General features: G+C 41.4%; 1 protein-coding gene across 1 annotated transcript in view; it reads right to left on the bottom strand.

Annotated features, from left to right (window-relative positions):
* The window catches only part of GRAP2 (GRB2 related adaptor protein 2), a 152,868-nt gene extending 137,639 nt beyond the window's left edge, over positions 1-15,229 (bottom strand). Inside the window, exon 1 of the mRNA XM_075286885.1 lies at positions 15,218-15,229. The gene's annotated coding sequence lies outside the window, so the exon portion shown is untranslated. The remainder of the gene's footprint in view (positions 1-15,217) is intronic.
* Positions 15,230-15,669: the final 440 nt, after the last annotated feature.

Genomic DNA, 15,669 nt, shown 5'->3' with positions numbered 1-15,669 from the left:
TGAGGCGGGCGTATTCTGCCGCCTCTTCTCAGGCCTCTGTGGCCATATCGGCAAACGAAGTGGTCGCTGGCCTGCAGGCCGAACTATCAGCCCTTGCTAGGGATATTGACACGGGAGTCCACCGGGACGACCTCCTGTCGGCCATGACCGACATTAACTTGTTGGTGGACCACCTGGCTGAATCCTCCAGGACACAGTTGAAGCTCGCCTCTAAGTCTATGGCCCTTACTACCGTGGCCAGGTGACCACTGTGGATCAAACCATGGAGGGTGGACAACGCTTCCAAACTGGGGCTTTGTACACTGCCCTTTGAGCCAGGTAGGCTTTTTGGCAAGGCCCTGGATAAAATTATGGAGGATCTGGCGGACACCAAGTCTAAAAATCTGTCGCAGCCGCCAGAAAGAAGAAGAACCGCTTTTCGGGGGCGAGGTTCCTCCTCCAGAGGCTTCAGGGGGCGTGGGCGCTCCGCTCCCCAAGGCAGAGGCAGGGATCGCGGTGCTTCCCGCGACCGGAAACGAGATCCCTGACCAATCTGGAATCTGCCAGCTTTGGAGAAAACGGACCTGCCTTCCATCTAGGCCCCCAGCGCAAAGGTCCCGGAGTCACTCAGCATGTCATCTAGACTCCACTGACCGGGACAACATCTTGCCCTCTTTAGGGCCTCAAACAACTTCATCTGTGAGTGCCCTTCCAGAAGGATCCTCCTCCAGTTTTCTTGGTACCCAAGACCTTGGGCGAGGGACTCAGCTCCATCGTCTCCTAACTAGACCATTCTCTCCCCGGGATGCGGTTTCTCTGAAGGACCTTCAGGCTAGGTATACTCGCAGCATCATCCATAGCTCGGTTCAGGACCTTGTATTTAGGGGACAAATACCTAGAGGGAAAGCCTTGTCCTCAAGAGTCCACCCTCCCAGACGGCAGAACTTCATCTCCCCCTATATTCGGGGAAGAAGTATCCTCGGGTCTTCTCCCAGACCTGTAGTAAGGCTGGGAAGCCCTTTAATTGGGCATAGGGATTCTCAAACCCTAGACAGGGAAGGCTACCTCGGATACATTTAGACTGTAGCCGAAGACCCGTTAGAATCACCTGTGGTTCCACCAGATCAGATCCAGTTCCGGGGATTCACCATAGACTCTCTCAACTGGAGGCACCTTCTCTATGTCAAGAAGCTGTGAGTCCGGAATCACTGTCCCTAGGGACTAAAAGAACCTATCCAGTAAACCATCAGTGTCCGGCCTGTACAGGCCCGGCAGACCCATCTTCGCGACGGCAGGTCCTCGATCAGGTTCACCTAGACCCTGTTGACCACAGATGCCTCCCCAACTGGGGGAGCTCATCTGGGGGAGACCCTGGTACAAGGCACCTGGTAGTACCTGAGGAGAACGCGCTTACCCAGCTGGCGAGAGGCTACGAAAGCTCGAGTGAGACATCAGACCTTGGCGCCACCTTTCCTGAGGGACAGGATCAAGATCCAAGTAGACGACCCGATGTCAGCTTACAGCCTTCATGGAAGAAAGAACAGAGCCTTTCCTATCTTACGCGGCGCCACAGAGATCCTTGTCTAGATGGGTCTTCTACTCTCCCAGCTACCGGCGGTTCAGATTCCAGGTTGCTGACACAGTCCGAGGGGCTAACTCGTAAAAGTTCGGGCGACCTTAGCCAGGTCGCCCCTAGACCAGGGTGCCTTCCACTATCTTACTAAAGGATGAGGTCTCCCCGAGGTGGATCTGATGGCCACCTAAAGCAGCACCGTAATAGAGGTACACCGCTCCCCTGTCCGGGAGGACAGTCCTCTGGTGCTGTATGCCCTGTCGATACCCGGAAGGTTCAAACAAAAGAGAGTTTACCCTCCTTGACGAAGGATTCTGAAGGTATTGACGAAACTCAGGCAGGACCAGAGCTTGGCAAGGAGTGCACCATTCTGGTCAAAAAGGGCATGGTTCACCGTCTTCACCCCCATGAGGCGGAGGAACAACTGGAGGCTTCCACCAGTGCAAAATCTGGTAATCCGGAACAGTCGGCGTTATCAAGGTCTAGACAGATTCAACCTCACTGCCTGGAGGTCAGCCAGCCTGTAGCTGGCGAAAGAGGATTATCCCAAGGAGTGCTAAGAACGTTGGCGCACTCAAGAGCGGAGTTGACTAACCAGAGCTACCAGAGGGTCGCCTGAATTTTCCAGTACTGGTGTTCAAAGTAACCAGCACGACCCTAATAGAAATGCAGTCTTGGAGTTCCTACAAGATGGCCTGGAGAAGGGGCTGGCACCAGCTACCCTAAAGGTCCAAGTCTCAGCTCTGTCCGCTCTCTTGGAGACCAGGTTAGCACTAGATCCTCTGATTAAGCAATTTTTAAGAGGGGCTACTGGACTACGTCCTCAAGTGCAGCCGCCCGTCCCTAGTTGGGACTTAGCTGCAGTTCTACATGGGCTTTGTGCGCCTCCCTTCGAGCCCCTATCTGAGGTGGATTGGAAGTACCTAGCATACAAGATAACTTTCCTGTTGGCAATAACCTCCGCCAAGAGGGTCGGTGAGCTTCAGGCCTTAGCTGCCTCTGAGCCATTTATAACCTTCTTTCCAGACAGGGTACAACTGAGGTTCATTCCAGGATTTTTGCCAAAGGTACCCACTCCTCAGAATATCAACCAGGCAATTGTCTTACCAGCCTTTTTTCCCTCTCCCACCTTGGAGTGGGAGGAGAGGATGCACAAGTTGGACTTGGTGAGAGCTTTACAGATATATCTAGAGCACACTGCGTCCTTTCGGAAATCAGAGAATTTGCTGATCAACGTGTTCGGCCACACTAAAGGTACCAAAGCATCCAAACCAACTCTATCAAGATGGATTAGAGAAGCCATTATCTGCTCCCTACGTGCTCAGGATCTCCCAGTGCCAGACCTTATCCGTGCCCATGCTACCCGAGCAGTAGCAACATCATGGGCCGAAAGACGTTCTCTTTCCTTGGAGCAGATATGTGCAGCGGCTTCTTGGAGTTCTCAGCTAACTTTCGCCAAACATTATAGACTTGAGTGGCGAACGATGGAGTCCACAGCATTTGGACACTCAGTGTTGGCATCAGCTTGCCAGAATCACCCGCCCTAGGGTAAAGCGATACTTGCTAAATCCCCAATTTCCTAAGAATTTAAGAAAAGTAGCTTAATATTACTTTTTGTATATAGAAAATGTTTTGTTTAATTATTCCCAAGGATGCAAATCATTATTTTGACCATAATAAATTAAGGAAACAAATGTCAATGGCAAATATATTTGTATTATTTAACGTCACCAAGAAATCAGAAAATGTGATTGGGGTGATCACATGACCGCCCCAGGCATATTGGTAAATATAACAACAGAGGGGAATGGGGAAGGAGATTGAACAGCCCACTTAATTGAAACTTCCACAAGAATTATATAGTCCCACTGGGTATAATGGTAATACTTGATTCAGGAGTAGGTGAAGCACGTGATCACTGCCTGCCGGCCATGAGATGATCATAGGAAATGCATGAGAAGAAAAAATCCAGCTCCAATCCAATTCCATAAAACATAGCTTTTATTGCATCAACTTAAAAATCCACAGTAGGATGCAGATATTTGTTCATGTCACAAAAGGTCCATAACAGTGAAAAAAGGGGAAGATCTGACGCGTTTCGAGGTAAAAAAAAGGACCTCTTAGTCGTGGCATTTCATATTGGTAAATATACTTTTTTTTTTTTAAAGGGACTATATTAGAAGTTAGGCAGGGGGAGGAGGTTTAGCTTAGGGGTAAAGTTTTAATTTATCCTGGACAATCTCTTTAATAATTGTGATGCTTCTGTGTGCAGATGGGAGATGGAGAAGATTTCAGGTGTAACCAATCCACAAATTTCAGGTGTAACCAAACCAAGCCTGGGGTTAACTTCAGCCAAAGATAAGAAAGTAGTTTGGGTAAGGTTGTGTAAGCATACTCACATTACAACATACTATATGACTTTTCCCAATCCTCCTTTGAGTGGATTACATTTTGATGAACTTTGCAAAATTAGTAAGTTCAGGAAGAACGGGAAGAGGGTCAATAATAACCAAATGGAAGATTGCTTCACTGAAAGCATGGCAAAATAAGACAGGCTAACATAGGTGAAGTGGGCAATGTATATTATTATGTATACAATATCTATTTATCTATCTCTCTCCTATCTATCTATCTATCTATCTATCTATCTATCTATCTATCTATCTATCTATCTATGCCAAGACCCAATGAGACACCTGCAGTCTTGTCATCAGATAACTATGTATACATGCTTCAAAGGAAATTGTGGTTAATAACACAGATGCAGGTGTCTGATTACTTAGGTGTCACATTTATCACTTTTTATGATCACTTCTATCAGATCTTTACATTTAGCCCATGAAAATCTAACAAATACCATCTAACAAAATTAGAAAAAAAAAATCACATACATTTATTTCTACATACAGGAGTTGCAGCTGTTGGTGAACAGTTGCAGGAGTTGTAATATACAGAGGTGCAGTACTATCTGCAGTTACAGGAGATGTAATATACAGAGGTGCAGTACTATCTGCAGTTACAGGAGATGTAATATACAGAGATTCAGTACTATATGCAGTTACAGGAGATGTAATATACAGAGATTCAGTACTATATGCAGTTACAGGAGATGTAATATACAGAGGTGCAGTACTATCTGCAGTTACAGGAGATGTAATATACAGAGGTGCAGTACTATATGCAGTTACAGGAGATGTAATATACAGAGATTCAGTACTATCTGCAGTTACAGGAGATGTAATATACAGAGGTGCAGTACTATCTGCAGTTACAGGAGATGTAATATACAGAGGTGCAGTACTATATGCAGTTACAGGAGATGTAATATACAGAGGTGCAGTACTATCTGCAGTTACAGGAGATGTAATATACAGAGGTGCAGTACTATCTGCAGTTACAGGAGATGTAATATACAGAGGTGCAGTACTATCTGCAGTTACAGGAGATGTAATATACAGAGGTGCAGTACTATATGCAGTTACAGGAGATGTAATATACAGAGGTGCAGTACTATCTGCAGTTACAGGAGGTGTAATATACAGAGGTGCAGTACTATATGCAGTTACAGGAGATGTAATACACAAAGGTGCAATACTATCTGCAGTTACAGGAGGTGTAATATACAGAGGTGCAGTACTATCTGCAGTTACAGGAGATGTAATATACAGAGGTGCAGTACTATCTGCAGTTACAGGAGATGTAATATACAGAGGTGCAGTACTATATGCAGTTACAGGAGATGTAATATACAGAGGTGCAGTACTATCTGCAGTTACAGGAGGTGTAATATACAGAGGTGCAGTACTATCTGCAGTTACAGGAGATGTAATATACAGAGGTGCAGTACTATCTGCAGTTACAGGAGATGTAATATACAGAGGTGCAGTACTATCTGCAGTTACAGGAGATGTAATATACAGAGGTGCAGTACTATCTGCAGTTACAGGAGATGTAATATACAGAGGTGCAGTACTATCTGCAGTTACAGGAGGTGTAATATACAGAGGTGCAGTACTATCTGCAGTTACAGGAGATGTAATGTACAGAGGTGCAGTACTATCTGCAGTTACAGGAGATGTAATATACAGAGGTGCAGGACTATCTGCAGTTACAGGAGATGTAATATACAGAGGTGCAGTACTATCTGCAGTTACAGGAGATGTAATATACAGAGGTGCAGTACTATCTGCAGTTATAGGAGGTGTAATACACAGAGGTGTAGTACTATCTGCAGTTACAGGAGATGTAATACACAAAGGTGCAATACTATCTGCAGTTACAGGAGGTGTAATATACAGAGGTGCAGTACTATCTGCAGTTACAGGAGATGTAATATACAGAGGTTCAGTACTATCTGCAGTTACAGGAGATGTAATATACAGAGGTGCAGTACTGTCTGCAGTTACAAGAGATGTAATACACAGAGGTGCAGTACTATCTGCAGTTACAGGAGATGTAATATACAGAGGTGCAGTACTATCTGCAGTTACAGGAGATGTAATACACAGAAGTGCAATACTATCTGCAGTTACAGGAGATGTACTATACAGAGGTGCAGTACTAGCTGCAGTTACAGGAGGTGTAATATACAGAAATGCAGTACTATCTGCAGTTACAGGAGATGTAATACACAGAGGTGCAATACTATCTGCAGTTACAGGAGGTGTAATATACAGAGGTGCAGTACTATGTGCAGTTACAGGAGGTGTAATATACAGAGGTGCAGTACTGTCTGCAGTTACAGGAGATGAAATATACAGAGGTGCAGTACTATCTGCAGTTACAGGAGTTGTAATATACAGAGGTGCAGAATTATCTGCAGTTACAGGAGATGTAATATACAGAGGTGCAGTACTATCTGCAGTTACAGGAGATGTAATATACAGAAGTGCAGTACTATCTGCAGTTACAGGAGATGTAATATACAGAGGTGCAGTACTATATGCAGTTACAGGAGATGTAATATACAGAGGTGCAGTACTATCTGCAGTTACAGGAGATGTAATATACAGAGGTGCAGTACTATCTGCAGTTACAGGAGATGTAATATACAGAGGTGCAGTACTATCTGCAGTTACAGGAGATGTAATATACAGAGGTGCAGTACTATCTGCAGTTACAGGAGATGTAATATACAGAAGTGCAGTACTATCTGCAGTTACAGGAGATGTAATATACAGAGGTGCAGTACTATCTGCAGTTACAGGAGATGTAATATACAGAGGTGCAGTACTATCTGCAGTTACAGGAGGTGTACTATACAGAGGTGCAGTACTATCTGTAGTTAAAGGATATGTACTATACAGAGGTGCAGTACTATCTGCAGTTACAGGAGATGTAATATACAGAGGTGCAGTACTATCTGCAGTTACAGGAGGTGTACTATACAGAGGTGCAGTACTATCTGTAGTTAAAGGATATGTACTATACAGAGGTGCAGTACTATCTGCAGTTACAGGAGATGTAATGTACAGAGGTGCAATACTATCTGCAGTTACAGGAGGTGTAATATACAGAAGTGCAGTACTATGTGCAGTTACAGGAGATGTAATATACAGAGGTTCAGTACTATCTGCAGTTACAGGTGATGTAATACACAGAAGTGCAGTACTATCTGCAGTTACAGGAGATGCAATACACAGAAGTGCAGTACTATCTGCAGTTACAGGAGATGTAATATACAGAGGTGCAGTACTATCTGCAGTTACAGGAGATGTAATATACTTGGTGTAGTACTATCTGCAGTTACAGGAGATGTAATATACAGAGGTGCAGTACTATCTGCAGTTACAGGAGTTGTAATATACAGAGGTGCAGAATTATCTGCAGTTACAGGAGATGTAATATACAGAGGTGCAGTACTATCTGCAGTTACAGGAGATGTAATATACAGAGGTGCAGTACTATCTGCAGTTACAGGAGTTGTAATATACAGAGGTGCAGAATTATCTGTAGTTACAGGAGATGTACTATACAAAGGTGCAGTACTATCTGCAGTTACAGGAGATGTAATATACAGAGGCGCAGTACTATCTGCAGTTACAGGAGATGTAATATACAGAGGTGCAGTACTATCTGCAGTTACAATAGATGTAATACACAGAGGTGCAGTACTATCTGCAGTTACAGGAGATGTAATATACAGAGGTGCAGTACTATCTGCAGTTACAGGAGATGTAATATACAGAGGTGCAGTACTATCTGCAGTTACAGGAGGTGTAATACACAGAGGTGCAGTACTATCTGCAGTTACAGGAGATGTAATATACAGAGGTGCAGTACTATCTGCAGTTACAGGAGGTGTAATATACAGAGGTGCAGTACTATCTGCAGTTACAGGAGGTGTAATATACAGAGGTGCAGTACTATCTGCAGTTACAGGAGATGTAATACACAGAAGTGCAGTACTATCTGCAGTTACAGGAGATGTAAAAAACAGAGGTGCAGTACTATCTGCAGTTACAGGAGATGTAATATACAGAGGTGCAGTACTATCTGCAGTTACAGGGGATGTAATATACAGAGGTGCAGTATTATCTGCAGTTACAGGAGATGTAATATACAGAGGTGCAGTACTATCTGCAGTTACAGGAAATGTAATATACAGAGGTGCAGTACTATCTGCAGTTACAGGAGATGTAATATACTGAGGTGCAGTACTATCTGCAGTTACAGGAGATGTAATATACAGAGGTGCAGTACTATCTGCAGTTACAGGAGATGTAATATACAGAGGTGCAGTACTATCTGCAGTTACAGGAGATGTAATATACAGAGGTGCAGTACTATCTGCAGTTACAGGAGTTGTAATATACAGAGGTGCAGTACTATCTGCAGTTTCAGGAGTTGTAATATACAGAGGTGCAGAATTATCTGCAGTTACAGGAGATGTAATATACGAAGGTGCAGTACTATCTGCAGTTACAGGAGATGTAATATACAGAGGCGCAGTACTATCTGCAGTTACAGGAGATGTAATATACTTGGTGTAGTACTATCTGCAGTTACAGGAGATGTAATATACAGAGGTGCAGTACTATCTGCAGTTACAGGAGATGTAATATACAGAGGTGCAGTACTATCTGCAGTTACAGGAGATGTAATATACAGAGGTGCAGTACTATCTGCAGTTACAGGAGATGTAATATACAGAGGTGCAGTACTATCTGCAGTTACAGGAGATGTAATATACAGAGGTGCAGTACTATCTGCAGTTACAGGAGATGTAATATACAGAGGTGCAGTACTATCTGCAGTTACAGGAGATGTAATATACAGAGGTGCAGTACTATCTGCAGTTACAGGAGATGTAATATACAGAGGTGCAGTACTATCTGCAGTTACAGGAGATGTAATATACAGAGGTGTAGTACTATCTGCAGTTACAGGAGATGTAATATACTTGGTGTAGTACTATCTGCAGTTACAGGAGATGTAATATACAGAGGTGCAGTACTATCTGCAGTTACAGGAGATGTAATATACTTGGTGTAGTACTATCTGCAGTTACAGGAGATGTAATATACAGAGGTGCAGTACTATCTGCAGTTACAGGAGGTGTAATACACAGAGGTGCAGTACTATCTGCAGTTACAGGAGATGTAATATACAGAGGTGCAGTACTATCTGCAGTTACAGGAGTTGTAATATACAGAGGTGCAGAATTATCTGCAGTTACAGGAGATGTAATATACAGAGGTGCAGGACTATCTGCAGTTACAGGAGATGTAATATGCAGAGGTGCAGTACTATCTGCAGTTACAGGAGGTGTAATATACAGAGGTTCAGTACTATCTGCAGTTACAGGAGGTGTAATATACAGAGGTTCAGTACTATCTGCAGTTACAGGAGGTGTAATATACAGAGGTGCAGTACTATCTGCAGTTACAGGAGATGTAATATACAGAGGTGCAGTACTATCTGCAGTTACAGGAGATGTAATATACAGAGGTGCAGTACTATCTGCAGTTACAGGAGGTGTAATATACAGAGGTGCAGTACTATCTGCAATTACAGGAGATGTAATATACTTGGTGTAGTACTTTCCGCACTCACAGAGTGGTAATATAAAGCTGACCTTTACACTACAGTGGGCGGGATCGGAGACAATTCCAATGTAGTTCAGTTTGTCCTTAGGAATAATAGCATTGCAGTTAAGCGGTTCATAAAGTGAAATTTTCTCACTAGATCATATTGCTCTATAGTGTAACTTCTTTAAAAAAAAATTTTTTTGTATAAATGAATATGAGTGCATGTAAAAAATATACTGTTGAAAAAAAGAAAGAAAGAAAGAAAGAAAGAAAGAAAGAAAGAAAGAAACTGCACATACAGTGCCTACAAGTAGTATTCAACCCCCTGCAGATTTAGCAGGTTTACACATTCGGAATTAACTTGCGATTGTGACATTTGGACTGTAGATCAGCCTGGAAGTGTGAAATGCACTGCAGCAAAAAAGAATGTTATTTCTTTGTTTAATTTTTTTTTTAATTGTGAAAAGTTTATTCAGAGGGTCATTTATTATTCAACCCCTCAAACCACCAGAATTCTGTTTGGTTCCACTAAAGTATTAAGAAGTAGTTCAGGCACAAAGAACAATGAGCTTCCCATGTTTGGATTAATTATCTTTTTTTCCAGCCTTTTCTGACTATTTAAGACCCTCCCCAAACTTGTGAACAGCACTCATACATGGTCAACATGGGAAAGACAAAGGAGCATTCCAAGGCCATCAGAGACAAGATCGTGGAGGGTCACAAGGCTGGCAAGGGGTACAAAACCCTTTCCAAGGAGTTGGGCCTACCTGTCTCCACTGTTGGGAGCATCATCCGGAAGTGGAAGGCTTATGGAACTACTGTTAGCCTTCCACGGCCTGGACAGCCTTTGAAAGTTTCCTCCCGTGCCGAGGCCAGGCTTGTCCGAAGAGTCAAGGCTAACCCAAGGACAACAAGGAAGGAGCTCCGGGAAGATCTCATGGCAGTGGGGACATTGGTTTCAGTCAATACCATAAGTAACGTACTCCACCGCAATGGTCTCCGTTCCAGACGAGCCCGTAAGGTACCTTTACTTTCAAAGTGTCATGTCTAGGCTCGTCTACAGTTTGCTCATGATCACTTGGAGGACTCTGAGACAGACTGGTTCAAGGTTCTCTGGTCTGATGAGACCAAGATCGAGATCTTTGGTGCCAACCACACACATGACGTTTGGAGACTGGATGGCACTGCATACAACCCTAAGAATACCATCCCTACAGTCAAGCATGGTGGTGGCAGCATCATGCTGTGGGGCTGCTTCTCAGCCAAGGGGCCTGGCCATCTGGTCCGCATCCATGGGAAGATGGATAGCACGGCCTACATGGAGATTTTGGCCAAGAACCTCCGCTCCTCCATCAAGGATCTTAAGATGGGTCGTCATTTCATCTTCCAACAAGACAACGACCCAAAGCACACAGCCAAGAAAACCAAGGAATGGTTCAAGAGGGAAAAAATCAAGGTGTTGCAGTGGCCTAGTCAGTCTCCTGACCTTAACCCAATTGAAAACTTGTGGAAGGAGCTCAAGATTAAAGTCCACATGAGGCACCCAAAGAACCTAGATAACTTGGAGAAGATCTGCATGGAGGAGTGGGCCAAGATAACTCCAGAGACCTGTGCCGGCCTGATCAGGTCTTATAAAAGATGATTATTAGCTGTAATTGCAAACAAGAGTTATTCCACAAAATATTAAACCTAGGGGTTGAATAATAATTGACCCACACTTTTATGTTTAAAATTTATTAAAATTTATGTGAAATGTAGAAAACAGGGCACTCACCCGCCACGGGATACATAAAACATTCGTTTTTATTTCATCCTCTTTAAAAAAAAAGGTCAAACCTTGACCATCGGGGTACAGAAGACGGAATGATGCAAAGAAACAAACAGCGACGATCGTTTCGTGCTTAGTGCACTTCGTCCATGGTTTTTTGGCTGTTAAAGCTGGAAGATTTGCCAATACTGACACAAGATTGTGAATACGAGCGCTGTTGCAGTAGTGCCGCTGACTACTTTGTTCTTTGCAAATTATTAAAATTTAACTGAGCAACATAACTTTTTGGTTTGTAAGATTTATGCATCTGTTAATAAATCCTGCTCTTGTTTGAAGTTTGAAGGCTCTAACTTATTTGCATCTTATCAAACCTGCTAAATCTGCAGGGGGTTGAATACTACTTGTAGGCACTGTAGATACTTTAGATTAGATATACAGTACAGTTTAGATAGATACTGTATTTATTTATTAATTTACTGTATTTTAGACAGATAGATGCTGCAGATTATATAGATATACACTATTTACCAGATAAATAGGTAGCTAAAGAAATAGATAGATAGATAGATAGATAGATAGATAGATAGATAGATAGACAGATGGATAGGTAGATAGATTTGATTAGATAGACACTGTATATAGATACTATACATAGATAAACACTTGAGATCAGATAGATCGATCGATCGATAGATAGATAGATAGAGAGATAGATAGAGAGATAGATAGAGAGATAGATAGAGAGATAGATAGATTTGACCATAACTCTGTCTATTGTTAACAATCCTACACTTGGATTTTTTTCCTTTGTTACGTGCGGGTTAATAGAATGTGGCATGTAATTTAGTAATTCACTGCAGGAAGATGGATGTTATATATGTCATATAAAGATATATGGAAATGTATATGTTTATTACACTGTGGGAGGAATGTAGTATGATATTGTAGTGCACATTTGGTGCAAGATTCTTTCATATGCCAAATGTGCGTCGTAACCCCCGTTCTGCAGCTCACTCACCACATTGTGCAAATGTAGGCAGACATATTTATTATAATTCACCCCATATTTCTCATATCTGTATCTGTAGCATATCTGTACACTAGAGAAGTATAATAGTGTGTGGATCCACAAATGTGTGGATAAATATATTTGTCAAAAATGTGTGAATTTTTGCCATCCTGCATTGTCTCGGCCACTTTTCTGAAAAGTGGTTCAGACTCCACTGGAGCTCTGTGTCCTTCCAAGGCCTTACAAACTTTATCTCAGAAATTGCCATAAATTATAGATCAGATTTCTGCCAGCCTGTCCTGTCCGATATGTCTCTAATAAATTGGATGCCTCTCACTGGTGTAAGAAACAGAAGTTATGATAAATTTTCTCCAACTGATGTAAACTAGTGCCTTATTTAAGCCATCTATTATGATGTTGGTCCAGCTCATCAGATCCACACCAGAAAAATGTGGACATGATGATGTGGTATAAATTTTTTTTTTTGTATAATAAATCTCAATTTTTATCAATCCAAGATTATATTCACACTTAAGAAAATGAAAAGTCTGGTCTTTGTGATATCTGCTGAATGTCCTAAACCTAAAATAGAGGATGCAAATATTTCTTATATGTAGTGAAGGTGACTGTGCAGGGGCATTGGGGTGATCTAAAAATGAATTGTATGGAAAAGGAAACCATCAAAAAGCAATGTTTTTCTTGCAAAAATTCTAATTGTCAGGAAAAGGATGGTGGATAAACTCCGTAATATGACCAAAAGGATGGTGGATAAATCCTGTAATGTGGTGAAAAGGATGGGAGATAAACCCTGTAATGTGAATAAAGAGGATGGTGGATAAACCCTGTAATATGGCCAAAAGGATGGTGGATAAATCCTGTAATGTGGTGAAAAGTATGGGGGATAAACCCTGTAATGTGGCCAAAAGGATGGGGGATAAACCCTGCAATACGGCCAAAAGGATGGGGGATAAGCCCTGTAATGTGGCCAAAAGGATGGGGGATAAGCCCTGTAATGTGGCCAACAGGATGGCGGATAAGCCCTGTAAGGTGGATAAAAAGGATGGTGGATAAGCCCTTTAATGTGGCCAAAAGGATGGGGGATAAGCCCTGTAAGATGGATAATAAGGATGGGGGATAAGCAGTGTAATGAAGTCTAAAGGATGGAGGATAAACCCTGTAATGTGGCCATAATAATGGTGGATAAGCCCTGTAATATGGATAAAAAAGATGGGGTATAAACCCTTTAATACGGGCAAAAGGAAAATGAAGTATACTGTTGGTATAAGAAGAGTGAATAAAACAAATGTAACCCCTTAAGGATTCAGAGTATTTTGGGTTCTAATGCTCGGAGAGTTTTTCATATTTTCCATCTCCGTCTCCCAAAATTCACAACTTCTTTATTTTCATGGTGATGTGGCTATATGAGGGCTTATTCTTTCCACAAAAATTTATATTTTTAGCTGGCACCATCTTGGTGGGCATATAATGTCTTGTTTAGCTTTTCTTAATATTTTTGGGGGACCATGTTATAAAAACATCATATTCTGCCATTATATGGGTTTTCTTTTTATGGCGTCCACTCTGTATTATAAATGACAGCCATTTTTCCGTCAGGTTATTCTGATGACAGCGCTGCCATATTTATACTGGTTTTATTACGTTACTACCACTATTGCTAAATACAATGGTGTCGTGTGAAATAAATGACCTGCCTGGGGCAATGTAATCTATAACTTTTTTGCTGATGGAGCTATGAGCTCTTTTGTTGCAAATTGTAGTTTTGTTTGGTAACATTTTCTTATAAGTACAGCTTTTTCATCAATTTGTTTTCTTTTTTTTTGGAAGGGGGGGCAAAGTGACCAAAACGCATTGATTGGCGCCTTGCAGTATTTTTTTTTGTATGTTATTCACTATATGGGAAGAATAACAATTTTGCATAGTGCAGGCATAATAGATGTTTATATTATTCGCTTGCAATATTTTTTAAATTTTATACTTTTTTTTTATTTTTAACACTTTCTTTTTAACTGTCCCACAAAAGGACATGAAACCAGGATAGTTCAATCTCCTTCAAAGGAATATTTAAAATTTATACTGTATATATATATATATATATATATATATATATAATATATTTATTTATATTTTTTTAAATATATATATATATATATATATATATATATATATATATATATATATATATTCCCATCTGTGACCTCACATTCATATGCAGTTATCAGTGTTCATGCATGCAAAACCAATCCCATTTAGGTGAATGGAACTGATTTTCAGCCATTTCTGCAACATGTCTGCAATATGTGTACATATCCTTAGAATTCAGTATGTGATGGACCCTTACCCATATAGCAGACTTTGTATATGCCACAAATCATAGAGTAACACATATACATTACTCTTAGAGGTCACTTATGCAGTAGTTCCTCTTATAACACGTGTATCATTGTCTGCCTCTTTTCTACTATTATAAAAGCTATTCCTGTAATATACGGATCAGCCACACTCATTGATAGATTTTCACGGTTGTCTAATCGTTTTGCACATTTTGTCATGTTTTAGGGCTTATAGATTGCGTTACTTTACAACTGCTAAAAAAAATAACAAATCCCATTGGAAATGTCTCTCGATAGTCCAAACGTGTTGGTTTACAGGCAGGGCGCGTACTCTGTTCATTATCAAACTATGAAATATTCAACACTGACAATGCAAGTAAACCATTCTTCTATGTAAACAACCTGCAAGAAGTTGTATAGTAAGCGGCTACCCGTTCATGTCTTACATCACCTTGATAGTAACAGAAACTGTAACCCTTCCCCAAATGTATAGGATTTGCAGCTTACCTTTACTGCTGCTACCTTATATCATTAAATCCAAGGCCACCTGCAGCAATATAATGACATAGTCACATATATACGTCTTATTGAATGTTACTCTAAGGTTCTCCGAATGTAACATTCCTCATGGTGACCCAATCACAAGTCGTTTAAACCACACAGGAAATCTCACAGAGATCACAGCGCTCAGTGGTTAGAGGAGAAATACAAGTTAGCACTTTTCTGAGCTTCCGTAATCCCCAGACACACACACTGCTGTAACAGCAACATGTTCAGGGCACCGCGTGACTGTCTGCAAGGCAATTTATGTTACATAGTAAAATCAAATACATAAAATGCAAACAAATATGATAAAATACAATCAATACGATAATTTCTTTAGAATAAAGGAACGCTCTGTCCTTTATATGTTGTCCTAAACAAAAAATATTTGGGGTGTCTAGTGTTGGTGTCAATGT

Source organism: Leptodactylus fuscus, chromosome 9, assembly GCF_031893055.1.
Source record: "Leptodactylus fuscus isolate aLepFus1 chromosome 9, aLepFus1.hap2, whole genome shotgun sequence".
In the NCBI taxonomy this organism is placed as follows: domain Eukaryota; kingdom Metazoa; phylum Chordata; class Amphibia; order Anura; family Leptodactylidae; genus Leptodactylus; species Leptodactylus fuscus.
This window is presented reverse-complemented; position numbering and strand designations above follow the sequence as displayed.